General features: G+C 38.8%; 1 long non-coding RNA gene across 2 annotated transcripts in view; it reads left to right on the top strand.

Annotated features, from left to right (window-relative positions):
- Nucleotides 1-5,965: 5,965 nt before the first annotated feature.
- The window catches only part of LOC121063608, a 97,201-nt gene continuing 76,133 nt past the window's right edge, over nt 5,966-27,033 (top strand). The window contains exons 1-5 of one of the 2 annotated variants that reach the window (XR_005816092.1): nt 5,966-6,021; nt 11,877-12,014; nt 17,257-17,299; nt 24,732-25,039; nt 26,099-26,299. This is a non-coding gene — a long non-coding RNA (uncharacterized LOC121063608). Of the gene's footprint in view, nt 6,022-11,657; nt 12,015-17,256; nt 17,300-24,731; nt 25,040-26,098; nt 26,300-27,033 lie in introns of those variants that run through there. The other variant, XR_005816091.1, reaches the window with a different exon arrangement.

Here is a 27,033-nt window from a genome sequence, read left to right as displayed (position 1 = left end):
GCTCTTTCTGGATATTACTAATCTCACAGGCTAAGAAAAGACTCACCAAGATATCGAGATATCCTGGGACTCACTGAGATATTTATGAGGAGTAACATTGTTAAAGTGAATGAGACTGCAATCAGCAGCAACTTCCCAAAGTTTATCCCATTCATATCGGTTTTACCCCTCCTTTCTCCTGACCTTCCTGCTGTAAAAATACTAGGAAGTTGTCAACAGAGAAGTATGTTGTTCAGTGTTTTGTGCTATTTCTTGCCTATTTCCCATTACTTTTGGACAGTTTTCCCTCTCTTCTACTGAAACATATTTTATTGAAAGTCTATTAAACTGGAAAGAGTGAAACCTAGTCCCCATTGCACAACTGGCAAGCAGTTCAGAGAAGTTTTCTCAGTTATACTTATGATGGAATACGCAGTATCTGTGAGCCCCAGTATTTATGTGTATCTAGGTGTGAAAGCCAGGTTACGAGACTTTGTTGTTGAGCCAACAAAGCTGAAGTTCCTAGTCACAGAACAAAGAAAACCAAGCTGATTTGACATTGCATCAGTATATATTTGAGGTCTTTTAAAGGCATTAGTTAACTTTCATCTGCTTTCAGAATCTCATTTCCTGGTAACAAATAAAGCTAGTCACACATTTATGTATCAATTGTTGATGCTAATGTTTTGTTAGATTTAACATATCTACCTGCAAAGTACTTAAAATACAGAGCTGTATGGGGAGCCTAGAGACAAACTCAGCTTATGCTCACTTCCAAGGTATGTCCACTTCCAAGGTATGTATCCAAAACTCATTGCTTTGCTTTCAGCATCTGTCCCTGTTCAGCAAAGTATACCAGGACATCCTTGCAGCTTCATGCATATTTAAGTCCTGGTCTAAGCAGAATGAACTGCAGGGTCTAATTCAGAGCGGGGTCTAATTCATGGATGAATTCAAGCATCATGTAAATAAGAAATGGGTTTGGTGTATTACCTAACAAGGTGGATTTATCCATTGCCTTGCTCTAAGTTAATTTTGTTTTCTCCACCTCAGATCATGAATTTCACACATGGCTATTCTGCTATCTTAACTGACTTAAAAAAATTACTTGGATTTTTAGCAAGGCTGGGATCCTGAAACGGAACATCATTAAATAGTTGATCTAGCAGAACTAAGAGATTGCCCACTTCATATTGTCGGTTAATACAGTCCTTGAGGAATTGTAACTGTCTCTAGGCAATGTGTGCAGACATCTGCACGTCGTGTGTCGAAGGAGAGTCTCATGGTCAAGAGATTTTATTGGAGCCAAACACATCTGTGTCCTGTCCTTCACTTTACCAAAGACTCTCTCAATTATTCTATGTAAACTGCCTCTCTGTACCTCAGTTTCTCTGTAAAGCCTAAGGAGTAGGAATACAGTGAAGATGCAATGATTATTCATAGTTTCTTTTAAAACAGAAATCAGGACTTAAATAAAGGTAGAAGTTTTAAAATTACACAAAACGAAGCACTCAGTTAAGCTGTAGAAATCTTTGCCAAGGGATGTTATGAAAGCCAAACACCATATGAGTTCTAGAAGTGACTGGTTCATTAAAAGCTATTAAGCTCAGATTTGTTCATATTGCTTAAGACTTATAGAATCATAGAATATCCGAGTTGGAAGGGACCCACAAGTCCAACTCGTGGATGCCCAAAGGACCACACAAAAAATCAGACCCTGTGTCTGAGAGCATTGTCCAAACGCTTCTTGAACTCCGGCAGCTCGGTGCTGTGACCACTGCCCTGGGGAGCCTGTCCCAGCGCCCGACCACCCTCTGGGTGAAGAACCTTTTCCTGATATCCAGCCCGAACCACCCCTGTCACAACTTCATGCTGTTCCCTTGGGTCCTGTCGCTGTCCCCAGAGAGCAGAGCTCAGCGCCTGCCCCTCCGCTCCCCTCGTGAGGGAGCTGCAGGCCGCCATGAGGCCTCCCCTCAGCCTGCTCTGCTCTGGGCTGAACAAACCAAGTGGCTTCAGCCACTCCTAATACGTCTTCCCCTCTAGACCCTTTACCATCTTTGTTGCTCTCCTTTGGACACTGTCTAACAGTTTTATATCTTTCTTATACTGTGGCACCCACAACTGCACACAGTACTTGAGGTGAGGCTGCACCAGCACAGAGCAGAGCGGGACAATCACTTCCCTTGACTGACTAGCAATGCCGTGCTTGATGCACCCCGGGGTACGGTTGGCCCTCCAGGTTGCCAGGGCACACTGCTGGTTCAGTGTGCTGTCAACTTCAGCTTGCTGTCAACTCAAACTCCCAGATCCCTTTCTGCGGGGCTGCTCTCCAGCATCTCATCCCCAAGTCTGTATGTGTAACCAGGGTTGCCCCTTCCCAGGTGCAGAATCTGGCACTTGCTTGTGTTAAACTTCATGTTGTTGGTGATTGCCCAGCTCTCCAATCGGTTCAGATCTCTCTGCAAGGCCTCAACACCCTCAATGGAGTCAACAACTCCACCCAATTTGGTATTGTCCACAAACTTGCTCAAAAACCCTTTAAGTCCTTCGTCCAAATCATTTATGAAAACATTGAAGAGGACTGGTCCTAAAATGGAGCCCTGGGGAACTCCACTTGTGATGGGTTGCCAGCCTGATGTAACCCCATTTACTTAGTGCATTCTTTTACAACAGATTAACAGTTGCTAGGTAAAAAGAGCAGGAAAGTGATCACTGGATGTTCCCTTCCTCCTTAATTTCTTTTGCTGCTTTTTCAGCCAACGTCAAATTCAGACACTTAAGGCTCACCCACAGTGCCTGTTCTTGTGTCCCTGTGTTAATTCTTTAATAATAATTAATTAATAAATAATTTTTTATAAATAAATAAATTATATATATATATATATATAAATTATAAATAAATTAATAAATAATAGTAATTAATGTCCCTGAATAAAATTTCAGGGACAGGAGTCCAGTTTTATTCCTCCCTAGTTTTTTCTGTCACCCCTATTATGCTTTCAGTCTGCCAGAACTGACACTTGCCTGACTTGGCACACTATGATCAGCACTATTAAACTAGATGGGCGCCTTGTTGTGCATGGTTATCACACACACATGCCCGGGTCAGCCTGAGACTCTAGCTGGGCAGCTAGACTGCAGCTCTTTGAAAACCAGACTGCTTTCTGTTATTTATTTTTTTATTTTTTCTCTCAGGCCCCCAGAATAGTGGAGCCTTGAGCTTGACTGGGACCTCTTGATGCTACTTTGATATCAATAATTAATGTTAATGATAACCAATAATGGTGGGATAATTAAGTCTGTTAGAGAAAATGTACTGTCACTGGGTAATAGCAACATTTTTTCTCTTAGTTTTGAAAAGCTGATATCTGTATTAGCTTTTCTGATCCTTGTTTATTAGAGAAAGATTTCTTTTTCACTACAAAAATAAACTACATTGGAGCATAGGATTGAAAGAGACCTACTAGGCACAGTGCCCAGCTATTTCAAATAAATGTTTCATTGTCTGTTTTAAAAACTGATTAAAATAGGCTGCTTCCTCCTACTATTCCTCCTTGAATATTCCTTCCTATTTCTTCCATAGCCTCCTTTTTCTGCAGCTTTTGAGTCTTCCAGAGCACACAAATACCATCTTGTTTGGTGCTAACATTGTCTCTTCACTCAAATAGTTCTTATTTTTTAGTATTTATGTTCCTGTTAGGTTTGTGGAGAGGCCTTATTTCCCTGCTAAGGCCTTATTTTACTATGCTAAACATGTCAAACACGTCTAGTATTCATTAAAGAGATGGTATCTCTGTTTCTTGGTGAACCTTGTGTAAACCTGGTCCTATTTGAATTTATCTTTCTTGAACATTTTGCATACTTTTCCAGATGAGACTTCTTCATTCCCTCCATCACTCACCCTCCCCTAGGGAAATGTCGCTGTTATGGAGAGGAAATTCTGTACTTCTGGTACTTATAGGGGCTGTATAAAAGCTTACTGGCTGTTAGAAATGCTTCACCTGACTTACACTGCTAACACATTTGTATTTTCCAGGGTCATCAGATCATTGGTCTGCGGACATCCTGTGATGAACAGATCCAAGGATGAACCAAGGTCTTGTTCTGCCATTTACAACCGATGAGCATCCATTATATAGCAAAGTTCAAGTGAGTAGTCCCTAAGGGAATGACCTTATTCTTGGTATTATTAGATTTCTTCTTATTACTACCATTCCAGTTCACAAGGTCACACAGTGCTTTTCATGAGTAGCACAGTTCTGTATTGGCTGTGACTCCCAGCTACCATCATCAAGTTTCATGAGCACATCTCTATCAAATTCATTGATGAAAATACTATTTAATACTTTATATAAGTATATTCTTAGCTATCATTTATTATAAATAAGTGAAACAATTCAACAGTATTTTTCCAAGACTGATCTATCAATTCACTTTAATCCAACATGTGGTTATGTCATTTTGTAGTTGTTTTCTATCATTCTTTGCAGTGTTTTGTTCTAACTCCTAGTTCAATTTATTCTTTTCTGTGTATCATCATAGGAAATACTTTACTCAGCTTCAGTTAGATGGGAATTATACCACTTCTTTGTCTTGATAGTCAGTTATTTTATCGAAGAAATGTAAGAAAACAGTCTTGAACTGTGTATCTTGGACAAAAATCTGTCCTTCTATTGTTGTGTTCTTAGTTATTTGTTCTTAGGAAAGTGTCTGAAAGCCTTGCTTGTTATTGAACCTAACTAATGGATCTCTGGGTACCCATTTCACTCACTCCCTTCCTCCACAGCCACCTTAAGTATGGACACGGCATTTATGGGGCTAGTATTAGTCAAATGAGAGAACTGCTTGTACAAGAACAAAAAAAAAAAAGTCAGAAATTGCTGAAGAGCATGCTAATGTTTGATCTTTTCATTACACTACACTGCATGATAAAATTGGCCTAAGAAGTGGCATCAGTAATTTTCATCCTATTTTACATGTGTTATCAGGTCAGTCCATCGTTGTTTAAGCCTTGCCGGAATCTGTAGTGAGCAGACTATAACATTTGGGAAAACATAAAAAACTTAGGACCTGATTAACTGAAGTGGGCTTTTTAATGTTTTGAAGAAATCAGCAGAATCTGAAAATTCATAGGGATTTAAGGAAAATTTTAGAAGGGTATGAAGCTTCTTCCTGTGTAATCAAAATTAAAGCACTTTAAGGATGCCAGAACTGGGGTAGATCCAGTGCACAGAAATCTTATTCTTAAAATCTGGAAGCCTGGCCAGTCTCAGTAACAGTAACAGCATGGAAAATATTAACTTTAAAAAGTCAATGATTGCTTCATTACTTATGGGTGCTGTGAACCAAGATGCCAGCATTGTGGTGCAAGTAAATCCAAATTTGACAGCCATACAGCTTGTCAGGAACACAAATTCACTTGTGAATAAATTCTGTTGAAAAGCATACAAAGAGTTCCATCAAGACAAGCCAAGTTGTCAGATGTCTTCATTATTTTCAGGACACTTCTGATGTAAAAGATGAGCAAAGGATGAGTCTAAGAAATGGTGCTGTATTTGATTATATTTTTTCAGAACTTTTCAGGAATCCAGGATGAAACAGAAAGCTATAGCTGACCATTTATTAGCAATTTTTCCCATTGGTAAAAAACCTGTAGGGAAAATCATGAATGTTAACATATTAGGTACTCTGGAATAAAAATGGTCAAACCTATTCAATGTCTAAGCAGGATATCCCCACTTAGTTCTTGCCACAAGTTAGTAGCATAGCTTTTCCCTTCAGTCATTTAAGCCAGATTTAGAACAATCTATTTGTAGAAAACAGAATTTAAATTTGGTTAATTCCCTCAAATCCTTGCACTGACCACACTCATGAAAACTGGCTACCTAAAGAAATTAAACACTGACGTTCTTTAACTTCTCCCTATGTATGTTGCTGCCTCACAGAAAACTGTCAAACATCGTAAGTCATTATTTTATTCATTACCATGAACAAAGAACTGATGATCGGTATGGCCATCTCTGCATCTATTCTGACTACCAGGTAAGCACCACAGGAACATTCTAAAGTACAGTATAAAGCTATATAGCTGCTTAAAGCAGCTATACATGCATTTCACTTGTGTGATCAAGAACTGATGTTACAGTGAAACAGCACGTAGTGAGTGTCTTTGGCATTAGATTAGTCTGTAACAATTATCAGAGGTACCATGTGAAGAACTCCAAGCTATAAATAGCATCTGGAGAATACTAAATAAATGACAGAAGTCTATATAAATGTAATTTGGGAATGAACCATCATTACCAAGGAAAGTGGTGAGTACACCCTCAGGCTGTCAACACAAGCATTGATTCCCTGGCAGCAGCCTATTGCTTGTCTGGTGTAACACCGCTATTACAAGGCTAATGGTGCTTTGAAGGAGATAAATAGGGCACTAAACTCTTCTCTAGTTCCTGACTCCCAGAACTGTTGAATACTCTACAAGCAACTACAAGGTATGAAGTATATGTAGCACAGAAATACTTGAAAATTAATGACAGTAAGGGTTTCCCAAAGACCTAAACTTTGCATCACTTCATGACCTAATATCTAATAAATACTACTAGTACATGCCCAAATTTTTCAGCAGAAAACAAAAATGACATTAAACTTAGCAATCTGTCATCTTATTGTCAAAGAACTTACTGTTGACACCCCTTAGATGAAAACTGGTCACCTTGCCTGAGCATCTGAGAAACTCACGGCAGAGGCAGATTTCTTTTACATTAATGGAAAAATTAGTTATATTTTTTTCTGTACATCACAACCATGTTCTGATTGTCATTAACTTCAGACCGTCAATCATAATCTTAAAGACTGTAGTGTATTCTCGTATGTTGGAGACATAAAAGGAACTCTTCAGGTTTCCCTGGGCTCTGCTGAATGGTTTGAATATTTTGGTATGAATTCATAATCTCTTGTTGACATTTGAAATGCTATACAAGAGGAAGGTATAGATCTAGAGTTAAAGAAAGAGAAAAAGAGAGATAAAGAAAAAGAAAGATAAAGGGAAAGAGACACTATGTTTATTAGTCTTCGGAAGTACTCCCAACTTACATCATAAAAATTGTATAAATGTAGTACAAGATCTCAAGAGGTCTTCTAATTCATCCCTGCTGAGACAGGATTCAGTACCACTCATCTGAGGCTAGTAAGTGACTGTGTAGTGTGCCCATTAAGGCTTCAGGTGAAGAGGAGTCAGAACTGGCTCTTCTGATGATGAACTAACCTTGCAAGTAGAAAGCTTTTCCTATTACCTAACCTGAAACACCATGTAAAGATTCAGAGGTTTATTTCTTGTAAAACGTACCATGGACAGAGAGAACAATTTATCACCATCTTCCTTGTAACAGCTTTTTACACATCTGAAGACTGTGACCATGTTTCAACTACACTGAATGTTTGCTGACAAAACAAAGGGCCTTCAGTCGTTCCTTATATGTCACATTTCCTAATCATTTTAGCATTATTTCTCCCCCACTGTCTCTCATACTCCCAGGAGAGGGTTTACCACATCTCCTGACTGTGTCCAGATTGTCCAGACAAAGTGGGGCCCACAAGAGGACACAGTCTAACAGCACTTAGTAGAATAATTACATTTATTCTTATATAGGGTGCTTTCTGAATGCTGCAGTGATTGAGACTTTTTTTTTCAATGACAAGCCATTGTCAACTGATTGAGTTTATAGTCATTTATGATTCTGCTGACAGATTTATTAACAATTTTTGCTGCAGAAGCCAGTTCTTTCCAAAGTGTAGACTGAAAGATCATCTTCCTCCCAGACCTTTTATTATTATTACTATTATTTTTTAATATCCTCTGAATGAATAATTTAAGGGTTTGGCCTCAACTAGATGAAGAGAAACATGACACACATTGTTATCTAGATTACTTATTTTACACATTTATTAAAGAGAAACCAGCTGTGCGTGTGGAAAAGGTTTGTGTAATATATTGGTGTTTCAAAGGAACAATATTTGCAGCATTTTCAAGAGTATTGTGAGGTTAATCCATTAACTAGGAATCCATTAACTAGCATTAACTGTAATCTTTGTTCAGTACTTTCTCATATGTGATTTACTGATCATTTTATTGTTTCCAGTCTTAATGCAGTAGAGAATTTTTACCACACTCACAAATCCATGTAAAATAAGAAATGCTATACGAATGTAAACTTTTCTATTTCAAACTTTAAAGTAGTTAGATATAAATATTAAACTTCCTAATAATTTCAGATAAAAATTACCTAAGTGCAGGCAATGGGTAGAAAAGATTCTTGCTATAATATTGAAGTTGCTGTTACTAGCATCAGCCTTTTACAGAAGTGGAATAATTATGCCTCTTAAAATTGTCATTTTATGTAAATTACACTGGTTACAGATAAATCCCCTGTTGTGAAAGGGCCTTGTACTTGAAATTGCCCAAAAAAATGGAAGTATAACTCAGTCCATTCTGTAGGTGTTTATTAAAACAGACAAAGAAATGAAGATAGGAGGACTGTATTAGTCTAGATATAAAGGTTTATTCCTTTGATGAAAAGATGATTTTGAGATCATGTCTACTCAGTAGAAGAAGCATAGGTCTGTAAATCGTGATCAGATATTGTTGTGATAGAAATAAGGTCTAAGTCATTAACAATATAATGAAAGAATGAAAGAACAGGCTTTTTTTTTTTTCCCCCCCATCATCCCCTTTTGGGGCTTGTGATACAACACTGATACCATGAGATTTGGACTGAATGGAACAACATTTATCTTTGTGACTGTTAATATTACAGTCCTGCAAGTCATCAGGACAAGGTGCTGATAACAGGTTTTCATTATCCTGAGGGAAAGGAAGGCACCCATCACCATCTTGCTCACCATGCTGGAAATGGGAGCCTCAGTTCATAGAATTATTTAGGTTGGAAAAGACCCGTAAGATCATCAACCCGACCATCTATCTGGCCTACTGAGTCCCATCACTAAACCATGTCCCTTAGTGCCATGTCCATCTCTCTTAAATCCCGCCAGGGATGGGGACTCCACCACTTCCCTGGGCAGTCTGTTCCAATGTTTAACCACACGCTCTGTAAATAAATTTTTTCCCAATATCCAATCTAAACCTCCCCTGGTGCAACTTCAGACTGTTTCCTCGCATCCCATGACTTTTCACTTGGGAAAAGAGACCAACACCCTTCTCACTGCAACCTCCTTTCAGGTAGTCGTAGAGAGCAATAAGGTCTTCCCTCGGCCTCCTCTCCTCCAGGCTAAGCAACCCCAACTCTCTCAGCTGCTCCTTATATGTCTTGCTTTCTAATCCTTTCAGCAGGACTAGTTACACATCAACTCAATGTCTTCCTTACAGTGAGGGTCTCAAAACTGAACATAGTATTCAAGGTGCAGTCTCACCATATTTGAGGTGTGGTTCCTTCACCCCTGTCTTCTTTTCTATTCTCAAAATACCTTTTCTCTCTCTTGTCCTCTGTCTTTTACTCTTGCAGTTTCAAGCAGATTTTGGCACAGCCAGGAACGTGGCAGATTCTGTAATGCTGTTGTAAACAGAAAAGCAGCTACAAGCAAAACAGCCTAAGCTCACAGAAGTTCGCAGGCTTTCAGTAGGGTTGACAAGATATTTGTAGAGGAATGCTCTGCAGCAACTAAAACATCCATGTGTTATCACAGCTATTTCCATGAAAAATCCAAAACACAGCATTGTGTGAGCCTCTATGAAGAAAATTAACTGTCTCAGCCAAAAGCATGACACTAACCCACATTATTCTTACTAATCTTTTTAAATTTTTTCCAGTTTTTCTTTCCATTTCTTTAAGAGTAAGTCCCCCATCTGAATGCAGCAGTTCATCTCATGTCTCACCCCAAACCAATAAATGTTTCCTGTCCTTTACACTGGAAATCCCTGCTAATACTGCTTATGTATTTGTCTTGCTGCTTTTTGGGCAGCTTTTATTTATCAAGACAGTTTTCAAGACTAATCTTGTCTTTCTGATCTCTATCAGCTCACTGAGAATGTGCATACACATTCTTCCAAGCTGTTAGTGAAAATACCAATAATGCTAACACTAGTACCAACCACACTCAGTTGTCTGAGGACTCACTGAGAAACCTCACTCTTCAATTCAGTAGCATACTAGTGCTCACTGAATATAGTTTTCAATTAAATGCATGCATATCTTATTCAGACCTTATTTTCTTAGCTTGCTTTTAAGATTATTTTCATGGAATCATAGAATAGTTTGGATGGGAAGGGAATATCCAAAGTTTTACTAAACTCCAAATATTTCAAAGCTCCCGTTTCCCCCATTCCACTAGGCCACCCTTCCTCCCATTTGCCTAGCACCACCAACTTCAAAAAAATCAGTTGCACCTGATTTTTTTCTTGACAAATACATATTATCTGCTTTATATGTGCTAAGTGTTTATAAAGATATAGCTTAATAATTTTAATACAAAATTATTGTCAGGATCAGTGTTAGGTTAACTCACCCGTAATACCATGGATCTTCTCCCTCCTCTCTTGTTTGCACAGATAGGTGTAGTGATACCTAATTTGCAGTCCTCTGGGAGCACTCCTACTTTTCTTGTGTTTTTAGAGATAATTATTAATGACTCAGAGATTACATTGGCTATATTCTTAAGTAGTCTAGGGTGAATTTCATCAATTCCTGCTGACTCATGTGCCCCTAATTTATCTTAGCGTTCATTAACCTGTTCTTCCTTTGACTTGTACTACTGGCACCTCATTAAAATGGTTTAGTTAAATGTCTGTTTATAATTAATCTTTTTTTTTTTTTTTTGTGAAGATTAAAGACAAAAGGTCTATGTTGCTCTTTGTCATGTTCTTGTTTCTATTACTGTTATGATTTCTGTTAGATTTTCAAGTCATTAAAAGTCCCCTGAAATAGCTGATGCAGCTATAAGGTTTTTACTATATTTCTCTCTTCCCTCTAGTATAATGATTCTATTATGCCTTTTTTACAGCCTTTTTCAGAGATAAATGAAAATAATTATATTTTGAAGCTGGTCCACAAATACAGCTTTTGGACCTGTTTCCTTGATAGAAGGCAATACTTCAGCTGTGTTTTTACTTCTTAAAAAGTTTTTTTGTTTTTTTTTAAGAATTATATTTGCAATACTAAGAAGACTGAAGTATTGCTATTGGACTTGCTAGTGTTAATAGTATGTGAGATAGTGTTATGAACAACAGATACCTGGTGATCCAATCTATGCTGTGGAATGAACACAGCTCACTTGCAATTTAATGTGAATTGCAGTTTTTTGAATTTTTTTCCAATTCAAAGTTACATTTCTTCCTGCCAAAAGTATTAATACTAAAAAAAAAAAAAAAAAGCAAAATAATTTGGTGATAAAATGCTACTGTGTTATCTTGTGCTCCCTGTCTCTTTGATAGGTTGGTGTCTCTGGCTTGACTTAATCTCTTGCAATGCACCACAAGCTCCCTCTTTAAATACTTCCAGTTGACCATCACGTAAGTTATAGGATATGCTTACAATTATAAAAAAATGAAGAAATCAGTGAATCAAGTTACACGGAAAGTTGACTCTTAGGGAAAAAAAGATATATGCTTTGAATAAAAAAAATCATTTTTCTAATTAACCGAGGGTTAGCTGGAATGCGTTAACCACCTCTAACACTGGTGCTTGCTGCTCATCTACTGACCTCCCTGTGCAGATATATAGCTGTGCTACTGGATTTACTTGGGCTGCTTCTTCCCTAGAAACAAGACAGCCCTTCAGTCTGAAAAAGAAGGGGAGATAGATTTGTAGTGCTATAAATTGTGATGGTCTGTGACATCCCACTGATTGCTTATTTGATAATCTTCATTCTGACATTTCAAGCAGTGCTGAAGTGGCCTTTGGAGATCTCTGGAAAGCTGCACTGGACAACACTTTACTGGAGAAGAACAACCATATCTGGTGTTATTTTCCAGCAGGATTCGTTTTGTTGAGGACACAAAACAAAAGCCTTTCTGTCACTGGGTAAGCAATACTTTCATATGACAGTGGAGGAGGGAAAGTCAGAGGTGGCTGATCTTTGCCAGGGCCCATAATTTGTACCACTGTCTATCAATAAAAGAGTTCAACACTTTTATTAGACTTTCTGATGAATGGGCTTAGGATCACTGAAGGCCATACTTTGATCAATCTGACAAGTAAAACAATAGAAATTGTTGGGAATGGGAGGAGGAGGACACACATGGTCCAATGGAAGAAAATAAATGGGAAAAATATCCCTTCTCCAATCTGAATGATACCCTGGTAAAACAGAGACATTAATTAAAATTAATCACTTTTGGTAATCATGAATGTTTCCCAGATATAGCTAATTATTTTGGATGGTTTTGGTTTACAGTAAAAGCTTCTTTTCCATACAGTTCTTCCTCCTCTCTTTCCTCTTCCATGTAATGATGTTAGAAAACTATAACCTGATATGACTGCTATTTTCATAACAGATTATTATGGCAACATATATGGATAAATGGGAGTTTTGACTGAATAAGAATTGCAGCAATTGGCCCTTGAGATTTCAATAATTGGAGGCAGAGAAGGGGGAACTAATTACAAAAGAGGAAAGATTTCTATGCTTTTAAACATATATGTTGTTGGGATTTTTATCTCTATTTTAATACAAAAATCAATAGCATAGCAACAAAATGATCAAGGAAAGCAAAATACAGCCAGAGTACATGTGCAAAAAGCTATTTCAGAAATAGCCTGCCTTTGCTCAGTATGATACAAAGTGTTTCAAGCCAGTGTAAAATGTGTTTAGAAATACAGGGCCAAATTGCTTCACCTACAGAAATATTAGTGGATATAAGTTTTATTTCTTGGAAAAAAAAATCTGTTTTATTTAGAAGAACAGCAGAACAGAGAGGTGTTTTTCATTGGAGCCTAGTGGTTTTAGTTGCCTCAACTTTAGTCTAAGGGGAGACTCCTTAAAGAAGTTGGCTTTCTATGGACATAGTGATAAGCTTTAATGAAAAAGCAATCCCCTTGAGGGAATGTCCAGTTTGACATCTAAAAATTGACTTTTCTTTTGCAGCTAAACACTTTTTGTCACCACAGTTAGTTGCATATTTTGGATCAGATCTCCATATTTTCCTTGTTTCCAGAAGGAATAAAGTGTTCTTTCTTGCTTCCTTTAGAGTATGGTGAGGGATTTATGATGATTGTTTTAATCCAAGAGCAATGGGCCCATACATGTAACAAAAAAGTGGCAGTTGTATAAATGGTTTCAGATTTGAACCTGTGAAAATATGGGTGTCCTTCCTTTGTATGCACGGAGACTGCCCTAAGCTATTTCAGCTTGAGTTAATGATGAGGGCATGTCACTTTGAAAGAAAAAAACTAAAGAAGTAGAAAAATAAAAGTCTATTCACTCCCCACCCTTACAGAGTACCGTAAGGAGTTGTGATGTCTGGGTACATCTAGCATTGATTTTGTGTTCTCTGTCATGTTCTGTCAATTCAAAGTAATGTTTCAGTGCTATCCGGGGAGAGCAATGACAAATACAATAGGTGCCCCAAATGCCTTGACACTGCCGAACGGTCAAACCGCAGGACCTCACCAATTACACGGCTGCTTTTCCTTGGCAGACCTGAGTGTTAATTCATGGGTATGAAACTGTCAGCACAGCTTGTGTTGCAGCACTGACACCAGATCTGTTACACAGACAGAGCTCCCCCAAAGAGCAAACATCATACTTCTGGTTTTTTTAAGTGGCACCTTGCGGCATGCCCAGTGCAAGGCTCGTAGGAGAAAACCTGAAGATGGGACAGAGCTATTAAAAATGCAGACAAATGACAGATGCCATTGAACAAATCTTTGTTGAGGGAGAGGGGAAATGAAGAATAATGTTGAGCTGAGTATGTCAGGTTGCCTTGACGTCCACCTTGTTCTTGTGATTGGTCCTAGCAGCCAGCATGATAGTATGAATGCCTTGCTAACTGTAATGCTGTAGAAATAAGTGAGAAAAAGAACAAAGGAAAAGAGAAGAGAAGGCAGAGGAAACTAGAAGATGGGGGAAGAATGAAGAATGCCTTGACTAGAGGAGATTTAGGCTGGAAAGTGCTCAGATGAGAGGGTTAGAGACACTTTGTGGTGTGCTCTGTAGAGATTGTGGGTTCGTGATGTGGAATCAAAGGGAAATGAGGACAAGTCAGCATTATGCATGCAAAAAGGTGTCATTGAAACTTGACAACTGAGAAAAACTCCAAAAGAAAAAGAAAAAAAGAAAAATGAAAGATGCAGGAGAAAGATGGGAGCAGAGAGACAGAGAACAAGAGAATAAGAACTTAGTGTGAAAAGTGATGGAGAGTTTTGACACTTGCCTACAAGGGAAGACTGAAATCTGAGACAGACTTTTCCAAAGTCCCTGTGGAAAGAAGATATAATATTCCAACTGTTAGGCTCTGGGAGAAATCACAGAAAAATTCACTTGGACAACCTCTGTGATACCTATTTCTATATTCCTAGGAAATCACCTGATTCTTTCAAAGTTATGAGAGACTCCCCAACACTTCATCCTGAACTGTGAAATGTCTAGCTAGCACCAGGTCAGTCCAGTAGAGACATACTACTGAATGACTTCAGAGGGCCTCAGGAGGAGATAGCAATTATAAAAAAAATAAAAAAGTGACTAATAAAACTGATTTTCCCCTTAATAAAAAAACTTTATTAATAATTAATATATGAAATATGCATTTAATTCTTATTTATTTCTTTTTCATTATGATTTAAAAAGTCCTAAAACTGTTTCACAAAGACGGACAAAAGGATTCATATGAGGAGACATGGATTTCACCAGTGTCACCTTGTGTGAGCACAAATACAGACTGGGATGATCTGCTGGCTCAGTCACACAATCAGACTTGCTGGTGGCTTGGCGAAGTGCTGGTTTCTGGACCAGAGATCCTGCTGGATGTGCATAGACCCCACTAGCAGGAATTTTTGATCCCTCTCCACTTCTGCAGAGATTCGCACATGCACACAACTACCCAAGCACCACATGGCTGGGCACAGGGGTCTCTTCAATGCTGTAAACTTCGGTGAGAAAGTTCAGGCAGTTAATCCTGAAGTGAATTCACCCCAGGTGGCAGCGTGTGTTACATGACCCAGCAGTTACATGATGCAGCCAAGGCAGCAGCCTTACAGGTAGCTGTAAAAAGCCCACATGCATAACAAACACAAAGCAGTCTATTCTTGTTCTAGTACTTTGGAATCTATTTCTTCTGCTGCTTTTAGATGCTTCACCAGCATAATGCTTTCTTGTTAGGATCCATCTCAGTTTTTTAATGGTTTCATTCACCCCTCTGCACAATGCAACACCTTGTTCCCAAAGTTCTTTACATCAGAAAACAAAAACAAAACAAACAAAAAAGTGAACGTCTTTATATGCAAAGAAGGAGCTAGGAAAGGTTTCAAATGACATACTGAGCATTCTCAAAATCTTGGCTTTTTGGTCTGACAGTCTTCCAGAGCTTTTGGAGGCAGTTTCACTACTGCCTTAAGCTGATCCAAGTCTGACTGTCACCCAGAAATATTGTCTTGCCCTCCACATATGACAGTGTGATCTTCTCCATCTCCTTCTTTGTGCCAGCTCCAGCTCTGGTTTAACAGGATAATGAGCCTGTACTGAAAATTAAAATTAAAAAACCTGTCTGAAATTATTATTATTTTTTTCCTATAGTGTTATCGTTCAGCCAGATTGTCTCCTTTGCTACCAGTTTCAGGGTCTCATGGCCACCATAGATGTCTTTGAGGAAGAGGGAAGAGCATGGTGTGCATATCCACCAGTGTGAAAGTATGGAAAAGTCACACCTGCAGACAATGACTTCTTTGAGGGATGCCAGATACTGTGAAACAAACCCTTCCAGAACATCTGCTTGTACAAATGCTCTAACCCCATTTCATCACATGCAACTTCAGGCCTTACTGAGGCACTTAAGATACAAGTGCTCTCTACAGCTAACAGAAGAAGTTTCTCCAGGGAGTCTTGCACCAGCAGTGGGCTGACAGGAATGCTTTCTCTCTCCTGTTAACTATCTGGGAAGCCTAACATTACTATTCTTTTTAGGTACCCAATATAAGGACATATGAGAATCTCTAAAAAATAAATGAAACTTTTATTCTCCTTTAGGACTGTTGTAATTATTTTGAAAGTGACTTGCTGAAGCAGACAGGGGAGAAAGAACTGACTCTAGTTCATGATCTCAATACAGTGGTGGTCAGAGAACAAAAAATATTTTGAAGTTCACAAGGATATTTTAGGACAGTTTTTTCTGCAATAGATATTCTGGACAATTTCTCTGTGTTGACAAGCCCTAAATGATACCTTTCCCTCAGTCAGAGATAAACCAAAATAGCTGGCATTCCTAGTAGGAAAATATAGGTTATATTTTCAGAATGGAGAATAGACATAGCTGTAAGGCTCCCATTTATCAGTGGGAAACACGCATGCACTTATTGGAAAATACTCTTTAGAGAGTTTGAACACTTCTTCTCTGCTGTAGTAAATTCCTACCCTGCAAAGCTGTGTGCAACTCTGTCCCTGCCTGCACACCTGCCCTTGTTTCTTATTGTAAAGCATCCATCACTATGCTCTAGCAGGGCTACCCAGGTAAACTCAACCTTGTGCCTGCAAGTCAGGCAGGGTTCTCCTTGGGTCTTGTTTTGCTGTTGGCGATAAGGATTCTGTCTTCAGCTATACTCAACTTGTTTTCTTCATGGGAGTTACAAGGTATAACTGCAGGCAGAATCTGACTTTGTAATTGCAGCATAAATTCTGTTTATGTTGCACAAAATGGAGCAGGAATCAGAGTCATCTCTCTTAACTGCTTTGGAGCAGCAGGATAACAGGAACAAAAAGCAATAAAAAAATTTTAGTTACTGAAGTAAGCAGATGACTCCAACTATATTCAGTAAGTAGAACTGTTCAGTAAGAAATTGCCATATTTGCCTGCTTGCTTTTTGAGGCAGAAACACTTAATTTTTTTCCACTTAGAAAGAGTTTCTCAAATGCCATTTAAATTGTATGGAGGGCTCCATGATGTTGAGTTGCAATAAAGAATACACAGTTTGCTATCGTCAGTCCCTAATGGGAAAAGTAATGAAACAAGTTAATTGCTTCTTCAGAGGGCTGAAAGATTTAGAATCTCTCTCTCTCTCTTTTTTTTTTTTTTTTTTTTTTTAATGCACATAGACATGCCATTCATGCACATAGACATGCCATTCGCCTGTCCTGCAGCCAGCCTTTGGCCTTCCAGGTAGGTAAAAAACCACAGGATATTTATTAGTTAATATTCTTGTAAGTCAAACACAGCAGAGAGCACCTGTCTTTGAGTAGGTACACCTGGCAGTAAGCTCTTTTCTCCCCCTGCTTTTGTGATGAATGTGATATTGCCTGAGCTGACACGGATTCTTCTGGCATGTTGGCTGCCTCTAAGGGCACACAGCATTGCAAAGGACATGTAAAAGCCCTGCAAATTAAACAAGCAGAAGCATACAAGCTTCTGACTGTTTGTGCAGTTGTATTGTCTGGTTGATAGCTGCTCAGGCTGGCAAATAGTAACAGTGTGTGCCAACTCACTTCCATTTTCATTTCAGTTCCGTATCGATGTGCCTGTGGGCTTCAGTGGAGTTGCTGCTCATTTACACTTGCCAGAGATCAGAATTAGGACTGCCATTCCAGACAACCTTAAAAGAGTGATGGCTTAAGCTTAGATGTCTGGCAATGAGATATAGACCCTTTCTACACTAGTTCATTTGTTTGAGTCAAAGTTGGTAATGGCAGAAAGTCACTGCCGTTTGATAGCTGTTCATTAGTTGCCTTTAAATTAGTCAACAGTTTCAGCTGTTTTCTGCCCTGTTTGAGCTGAAGAGCCGAGTCTTCTTGGGGAATGGCACTGCATTGTGAGTTGCATATTGTGAAAGCAGCAAAGTTATTAGATCAATATGAAAGAAAGGCCGAATCTTTCCTTCAGCCTCATCCATGGAACTTCCCAAGTGCCAGCCCTCCCTGCCAGGGTTTCCACCAGTCCTTCTGGATGGAGGAGATAACCCCACACTATCCAGCAGTCTGTCAGGGCCATAGGACTTCAGTGTCAGTGACCCTTGACTCCTGAGCCTCTTGAAACTTTTGGGAAGACAGGTGCAGGGCTGTGAGTAGCGATAGACTTGAGAAGAGTGACAAAAAAAAAATATCTAGGCTGTCTTCTAATTCCCCAAATGCAACAGTGATCACCCTTAGGGCTACCTAATTTCCACAAGATGCAGTTCCAGGATCTCAGCATAAAGCAGGGCATCTTCTAATCATTATGTAAAAAGCAAAATCTGAAGTCTTTAGTTAAGCACTTGAATAAACTTGCTGATGCTAAAAGTACAGAGCTTTCAATTCCAGAATGTATAATGTGCTTACTGAAATCTGAAGATATTCAGCTCTCTCAGGAATGGTAAGGGTTATAAATTTATATATATATATGTATATATATATTTAATGGACTCTCCAGCTTAATGGTAAATAAATAGGAATTTAAATACCTATGCTTTTAAAGAGCATTGTGGAGTTTTTTTTACTGCATTATCTGATGGCCTTCAATAGCATTACATCTGATCTTGTGAAAAGCGCTCTCTGCAAACATCATAAATAAAAGTCAGAAAACAAATGGTAAGAAAATGGATTCCAACATATAAGTAATGCAGGGATGTCAACAAAATTCATACTTTTTATTTTGGAATGCATACATGTATGCATTTATACATGAATGTGCATGAATAAATTAATATTTTGAATATATCTGAATCTTATAGGTCTGAATTCTTATAGGTCTGTTAAAGGAATGTATGCTAGATAACTTACAACTCCACATGATATAGAGAGCTTACACGGGCTTCCAGATTATTAAAACTCCAAACAAGAACTATTATTAGGATTTCGTTGGATTTGGGGTAACACATTGGTCTTGAATTCTGTGCTCAGCTAATAGAGATCATCAGTTCTTTTGGCTTCAATATTTTATGTCACTTCAGGGTGCATTCCTTTAAGTATTTTTACAAATTTTTACAGGCTGGCAATACTTTTTTTTTTGCTCTTCTGGATGTGAAGCATGAGTGTTTTACCATTCTTTTGCACATTCTTCCAACAGCAGTTGAAATAAAACAAAACAGTCTTATTTGAATTTGTTGATAAATCAAATGAATTAAATGCGACTTTTTTTTTTAAATGTAAAACAATAGTTCATCTGAATTCTTTACTGATCATAATCAGAAATGTTTTTTCAACAATGAGACCTGAAATATTTCTCATTCCTCAACAAAAATGGGAGAATTCCGCTCAGTATTTTATTCATTTTTCCTTAAATTTGATTTAGAGACCTTTTCTTGAAGAATAATCTAGCAGATTTTTTGACCTGCTCATAAAGCATATCTGATTTTAATCTGCTCATAAAGCTAACTAAAGAAGAGACAAACAGGAATGAAACAATTCCCACCTAATCCTTAAAAAATCTGTTTAAAATCAGTATTTTGTGGGCAAAAAATACATTTTCCTTAAGCTTAAAAAGAAAAAAAGAAACATTTGGGATGGATTTTAAACTATAAAAAGAGTACTTTCTCCCCAGAATTAGCTGTCTGAAGGTGTTATTAACATATGAGGTCAGGATATTATAGCAGGCAATTTAGCATTGCTATTAGTATGAATGCTAACTACATATAATTAGAACTGATAAGATTTTTCTGACGGAAACTGCTGATAAAATAATGCCAAATTAAAAAAAAAAAAAACTTGTCTAAGGAATGCAACAATTTTGTAAACGTGTTCAGCAGAAAATTATTAGACCAAAATGTTTTGATGAAATCAGATGTTAAGCTTTTACTTGGCCTTCATGACAATTTTTGTAATAAAATTCATCACTTGTAATAAGAAGACCAAATCTTCTTGTAGCTTTCCTTTCTGCACTTGCAATATGCATGGTAGAAAAGTGTATGGATAGATTAAAGATATGAAGTATTTTGTGTGGATTATTTCTGAAAGAATTTTAAAAACCTACCAGTGTCACATTGTCTTCTGACTTCTGTCTTTAGGGTTTATTTTTCCTCAATTGTTGCCCCTTAAACTGGTAAATATTTGGGAATAAAAATCTTTCTTTCAGAGCCAAATATCAAAATGATTTTTGCTCAAGGTACGTGTTTGATATAGATGAAAGTAAACCTGAAAGTAAAACAAAACTTAAATGAACTTTTCTGTCCTTTTTTTTTTCCTTTTATTTTTTTTTTTCTTTCCTTTTTTTTTTTTTTTTCAGGAAACAAATTACTCTCTTATGGTTAAAACCCTTATTAAAAAAGAGAAAAAGGAGTAGAATAATTTAAAACTGTAATCCTTTTTTTTTTTTTGTGCCTGAAAAATTAATATCTTTTCAAAATGATTACAGACGATAAAATCCACTAAAATATGCTGCTGTCATTATCACTGAATATGATGTCCATTTGTATTCAAAACAATATTAGACATTAAAAATTAAAACCATTTATAAATTCAGTATTACTTTTATGCAAGAAAGGCGGAGAAAAATGTTATTATGCTGGGCATTAGATGTATGATATATAGATAATTCCACTCAAAGAATATATCAATAGCTTAAATGTCATCGACTATAGTCACTAGATAACAATTGAACTAAAGAGTTCATTTCAGCAGGTTTCTGGGTTTTCTTCCTAATTATCAAGCATACATGCATCTTTACTGGATAAAGTTGTCACTGGATAAAGTTGGTTCAGACTAGGTTGAAATATCCCGAGACCTTTGTTGTATGATCAGTAGGGTGTGGTGTAAGAAGACCCTTCTATTGGCCTTATTTGACAAGGTTTTGGTATCGGGGGGGCTGCAGGGGTGGCCTCTGTGAGCAGAGCCCAGCAGCTGCCCCATGTCAGAGCAGAGCCAGCTCCAGACGGCTCCAAAAGGGACCCGCCGCTGTCTAGAGCCGAGTCATGAGCGATGCTGGGTGGGCCTCTGGGAGAGCAGATTGGAGGAAGGGGAAATCTGCTGTGCTACAGCAGCTGGGAGAGAGGGGTGAGAGCTGAGAGAGAAGCAGCCCTGCAACCCCCAAGGTGAGTGCAGCAGGAGGGCAGGAGGTACTCCAGGCACGCAGCACAAGTTCCCCTGCGGCCAGTGGAGAGGCCCCTAGGGGAGCAGGCTGTCCCCATGCAGCCCATGGGTCCCACATGGAGCAGATCTCCACGCTGCAGCCTGTGGAGGAGCCCCCGGTGGAGCAGGTGGATGTGGCCTGGAGGAGGCTGCGGCCCATGGAGAGCCCCCGCAGGAGCAGGCCCTTGGCCAGAGCTGAAGCTCGTGGAGAGGAGCCCACACAGGAGCAGGGGGTCTGGGGGGAGCTGCCCCCCCTGGAGGACCCGTGCTGGAGCAGTTTGCTCCTGGGGATGGACCCCGTGGTACGGAGCCGTGTGGGAGCAGTTCTTGAAGAGCTGCAGCCTGTGGGCAGCCCCCGCAGGCTCAGTTCGGGAAGGACGGCATCCCGTGGGAGGGACCCCGCGTGGAGCAGGGGCAGAGAGTGACCGTGAAGGAGTGGCAGAGATGAAGCACCATGGACTGACCGCAGCCCCCATTCCCCTACGCTGCTTGGGGGGAGGAGGTGGAAGAGGGTGGGTAGGGGGAAGGTTGTTTTGGTTTGCTTTTAGTTTTTTACTGTTCTAGTCTGCCAGTGATAGGCAATAAAGTATATTAATCTCCATATGTTGAGTGTTTTTTGCCCATGATGATAGCTGGTGAGTGATCCTCCTGTCCTTATCTCAGTGCTTGAGCCTTTTTTCATCATATCTTCTCCCCCTGTTCCTCTGAGGAGGGGAAGTGAGAGAGAAGTTGTCCTGGAGTTGTTAGCGATCAGTGTGAAACCACCACAACCCTCCAAGGTCTCCCTCCAGCCATGTGGAGATCTAAGAATAAGCAGTGGAATGTGGTGCAATGATTGCCTTCTTGAACCCTTTTCTTAACATCCCACATATAGGTTAAGTGGGTTACATGTGCATTTTGGGCTGTGGTAGTCCCATGTAAGGCTCTAGCCTAAAAACTCTACTGGCCTCTGAGATAGGAGTTGTATGTTGGAATTGTCTATCCTTCTCCCTTCATCAGTCTAAACCTCTAAACTCTTAAAAGTGTTTTCAAATATGCTTTTTTTTTCTCCTTGCAAGGTATAAAATGGATGTTACATAAGTTGGAGGAACACTGCCAGATTCATCTGTTTTTCTGCTCACTTTCTAAGACCCAATTCGGTAAAGTAGCTAAGATTGTTTCTGGATTTCAGCCATGTTAGGTGTCACTTAAACACTTGATTAGCCTTAGCATCTGCTTTAGTCCTGTTGACTTCAAGCTGAAATCCTAAACACGTAATTAAATACTTTTCCGATTATGAATGCTTGTATGATTCTGGTCCTAAAACCAACTGGCCTGGGGCACAAGGGTTAAGATGTGCTAGATAAAGCCAGCAAAAAATGAGAGGCAGTGGATATCTGAGAAATCCAGTGCTACTCTTTAAAGGGAGAAGGGGAAGTAGTGTGCTTATTGCCAAATGGCAAGCTTGTAATATAAAAACTGTGATTCCAAAAACACTCGTATTTTTTCCTAAAAATTCTCATTCCTATTATACGTGCCTTCAGCTTCAAGCATGGTTGCAAATTCTTAGGAGGAAAAGTGTAGGCATGTGGCTAGATAACCAATAGCAATAATCAGTTATGACTACAGCTCAAAAGTGGCAGCTATTGCAGTGCTAATATAATTGAGTGGGATTCTTCTCATATAATGCTCACTGTCAAAAAAAAAACCAAAACAAACAAACAAACAAACAAAAATGGTCTTAACTGAATTTCCTATGTGAAGTCATTTTGAATTATTTCAGATGTGGAAGCTACCCTGGCTGATCTCCAGTTGTCTGTCCAGAAGGGAAGGGTTCTCCCATAGGCCTGGACAGATCTGAGCCAGAATGGAATCTCTGAACATCTAGGGACATCACAGGTTCTCCCCAGACCGCCTCTCCTCTTGCTTCTGCTGAAGATAAAATAACAGACTAGATGGATCATTTCTCTGACCGTGGTCTTTAGAGCTTATAACCTGTACACTGCTTAGAAGCCTTTGTGGGTCAGCTGAGTTGAGCACAAGTTGTTCTGGCTAAATTCATTTTCTAAGCTTCTTTAGAGTTAATGGAGGGTGGAGAAGAACCTCTGTTTTGGATATATCCCATAATTTTATATATTTCTGCAAAGATGGGATGATTTCTGCTCTTAAAGTGCTTATTTCATCCCACTGATTGTGATGAAACACAGCCAACTCGCTTTACCTAACTTTTAAATGGCTGAAGTTGAGTATAAGAATGCTTAATTATGGTTCTTTCTGTTTATCTGTAATAGCTGGTTATCAGGAAGCTGGTTAGAGAGTAAAAGTAGTTTCACAGATGTGTGATTTTTCAGCAAAACCTGAAGCCAGTCAAGCATCTGGAAGCACCATGTTATTCTTAGCAAACTTAGAGGGGTTAATTGAATGAGGACCTGGGCTCTATTCCTGGTTGACAAAGTGCATTACAAATGGATGTCAAATGCTAGCAGAGCAGGTATTCATTAAAGCAAGTTGAAATTTCATGTGAAATGTTTTTTGATGGAAAAAAAATGGTTTCAAGCTATATACATTTTTATGGGAGAGAAGGTAATAGCTATGGAATTTCTTGCACTTTCATTTAGCAAGTTTTTTAGGTTATTATTTTTCAAAAGAAAGTAAATATTTTCTGTTGGGCATTCTGAGTGGAAATCAGCAAAGGAAACAAGAAGGAAAAGAGCAATTAGTATAAATCAAAATGTTATGTTAGTGAAGGTTAGGGCGGCGCCCAGATTTTTACCTCTGCACTCTTATTTTGCACATCGGTTGCAAATGTTTGTCCTACAAAGTAAAAATAAAAGTCAATATAAGCAGAACCCCCATGAATTTTACAGCAATTACATAACTGAAGTTATTCATGAATCTGCAAGGAAAGTTTTGCATAAGCAAATGACAGATGCAGCTTTCTGAAGTGTTTTTTTTTTTTTTTTTGTCCTATGGTTTATTTTTGAAAATGTTCTTGGCACTGTAAAATATTTCTAAAGATCATGAAAGGATTTAAAATAAGAGAATCAGACATATTTGCTCATATTTTCTCAGTCTAAATTGGGCATTAATCTTGTGATTGGAGCCCTATCATCTTATGTACAAACAACAGGTGGTGAGAGATAGCAAGTTCTTCAATTAGAAATAACATCTCTCTTCTCTTCCCTACAATTTCATAGATATTCTCAAGCAGTCAGTTTAGTCTGTAAACTAAAGTAGCAGAAAAATTACGCACCAGAACAGATAAATGGTCCATCTAGCCTGGCATCCTGTCTCTGACAGTGGCTCATGCCAGATGTTTCAAAGGAAGGTAGAATACCCACATAATGCACCTGATTGTGTAATATTATACCATGAGATGAAATTGTCTGTCCCCAGCTGGTGATGATCTTATGTCTGAAATAAAGGCTGTTGGCCCTATAATTTTTACCCTTGTTAGTGTAATTATAAGGCATATTCTTATTCATATAAGTGCCTAATCGGTTTTTAATCTTGCTAAACTAATTTTGCCTCTTAGATACTAGTATCTTCTTTCAAGTTCTGTCTTTTCATGCACGGAGATTTGCTGAGTGTGCTCCAAGGGACTGCAGCAGTGCTTTGCTGCTAACTCTTGCCCTGCTTCCTGGAGAGCCATTGTGCTGCACTGCAAGCAGGCAGGATACTCGCCCCAGAGTGAGCAGCGATGGAGGGACTGACGCCGAAACCGCTGGAGACGTTACAGCATCATTCCCACAAGCAGCCTTTCATTGGCATCTGTGTCCCACATTCTGCCCTCTCCCTTTCTGGTACCTGAGACTTCAGGTGCATTAAAGTAACACAGGGTTTGAAGATGCCTCTCAGCACTACACTGAGGAAGAAGATATATTTGGTGAGTCTTCCGTCTCCTAGCTCTTTGCAGGCAAGCAGAATCAAGCACACAAGGTAAAATGAGCAGCCTAACAAATTAAAAAAACCAAAACAGAACTGACAGTAACTGAGAGAAATTATAATTTGTTTTCATAGTTCTGTATTTTCATAGCCAGCTCATCATAGAACATCTGTATGTTTCTGAAGAAGAAGATACTTGCTTAAAAATGGTCTGAGCCACAAAGTGAGTTTAACCCAATTTTTGGGTTGCATCACTGTTTTGCTAATAAGCCATACAGACTTGATGATCCTTGTGAGTCCCTTCCAACTCAGGATATGCTATGCTTCTATGACTCAATGAAGCCTAAAATCTCAAAGAGGCCCTGTCCCTCAAGAGACGCTCAAGAGGCACTCCGAGGCATGGCATGAAATCCTGGACATTTCTACACATAAATTAAAGTTAAAATTTCAACTGAGTTGACTGAACTTCATGTTCCCTCTCTCTGAATTCTGTGAACTGCCTTCAGGGGAGTCAGTTTGGTACGGAGCTAATATGGGATAAATACCACAGAATCAAAGGATAATTCCTGTTGTAAGGGACCTCAAGGAGGTCACTAGTCCAACCTCCTGCTCACATCAAGGTCAGCGCTGAGGTCAGAAAAGGTTACTCTGGGTTTTATTCAAGCAGACTTTTAGTCTCCAAGGCTGGAGAGTACATAACATCTCTTGGTAAACTCTTCTGCGTCTTGACTGTCCTAATAGGGAAAAAAGTTTTCCTTATATCCTCTCTGAAATTCTCGTTTCATCTTATGTCTCCAGAACTCCTCTCAACAATGTAACTAGCAAATAGAATAGGAAAGCCTATGCCCAGTGCCACCCATAAGACATCTAGTCCAGGTCTGTAATCGTGGAGAAAGGTGAAAACCCTAAGATGGCAGTTTAGTCTCTGCTAAACTGTATCCAAATTAGGAGAAACAGTACTTTCTGGAGATTTCTGTCCTTCGCCATTATTAACAAAGTTAGCCTAGATTTCATTAGCCTGCCTACAGATTTATGACAGATGATTTTTTTTTTTGGCTAGGTTGAGAAGAATCCCACCCTTACAAAGGGTTATGGATCAGATCACTCAGAATCCCCTTTAGCTGAGTTGGTGTGGATGACTACACCATTTGGACGTTAATGAGAGGAGGACAAGACTGAAGATTTACAAAATCTGTAAGGCTGTATTGATTCCTACTGCTGAGCTGCTCTAACAAAGCTGATTTTTAATCCCAGTATGAAGGTACGTTTATTGGTTTCCAAATAGAATGTTCCAGTGCTAATGAACTCATCAATATAAAATATATTGACTCTTGTTGCAATCAGTTGGTTTTATTAAGCAGGCATTTGTCTCTCCTTAAATCCATTATATCTTCTGTATATATCAGTGTGAATGGATACAGTAAATAGCAAGCTGTACAGCTTCATTGAAAGTCATATATTTTCATTGGAGCATCTATACATAATGTAATTACATGCAAGTTAGTGGAGTAAACAAACAACAGTGAAACACTGCTTTGTTTTTTTTTGTCCCCCTCCACTATTTTAGCTGTCCTTAATGAAGTCTGCTAAATCATTGATGGCTCTGAATCTGGCATACTTACTGCTTTGCCAGCATTGCAAACAGTTGTGCAATGCAAACGTTTCTTGATTTCAGTAGAGTTTTATTACTTCATTTCTCTGGCATTAGTTACAGACAAAAGGAAAAAGCTCACTTGTAATAAGTTTGAAACTTGCATGGCATCAAAGTAGATTTGACTTAAACACATGCAGGGATTGTAGATGAATAATTCAGAAGTGCCCCTAATTTGTCATTAACAGATAAAAAATGTCTATCAAATCAAGCTTCTCCTAGAGCCTGTTTAAAGCATTATATTGTAGGTCATGATGTGTCATGTCATGATGGTGATATCTCTGATTATAACGAATGCTCATGATTATCTATGGTGAACTAGGATATGAAATGCCAGTCTTAGA

The sequence above is a fragment of the Cygnus olor genome, chromosome 1, assembly GCF_009769625.2.
Source record: "Cygnus olor isolate bCygOlo1 chromosome 1, bCygOlo1.pri.v2, whole genome shotgun sequence".
Lineage (NCBI taxonomy): Eukaryota > Metazoa > Chordata > Aves > Anseriformes > Anatidae > Cygnus > Cygnus olor.
The sequence above is the reverse complement of the archived record's forward strand: the minus strand, read 5'-3'. Positions and strand labels throughout refer to the sequence as shown.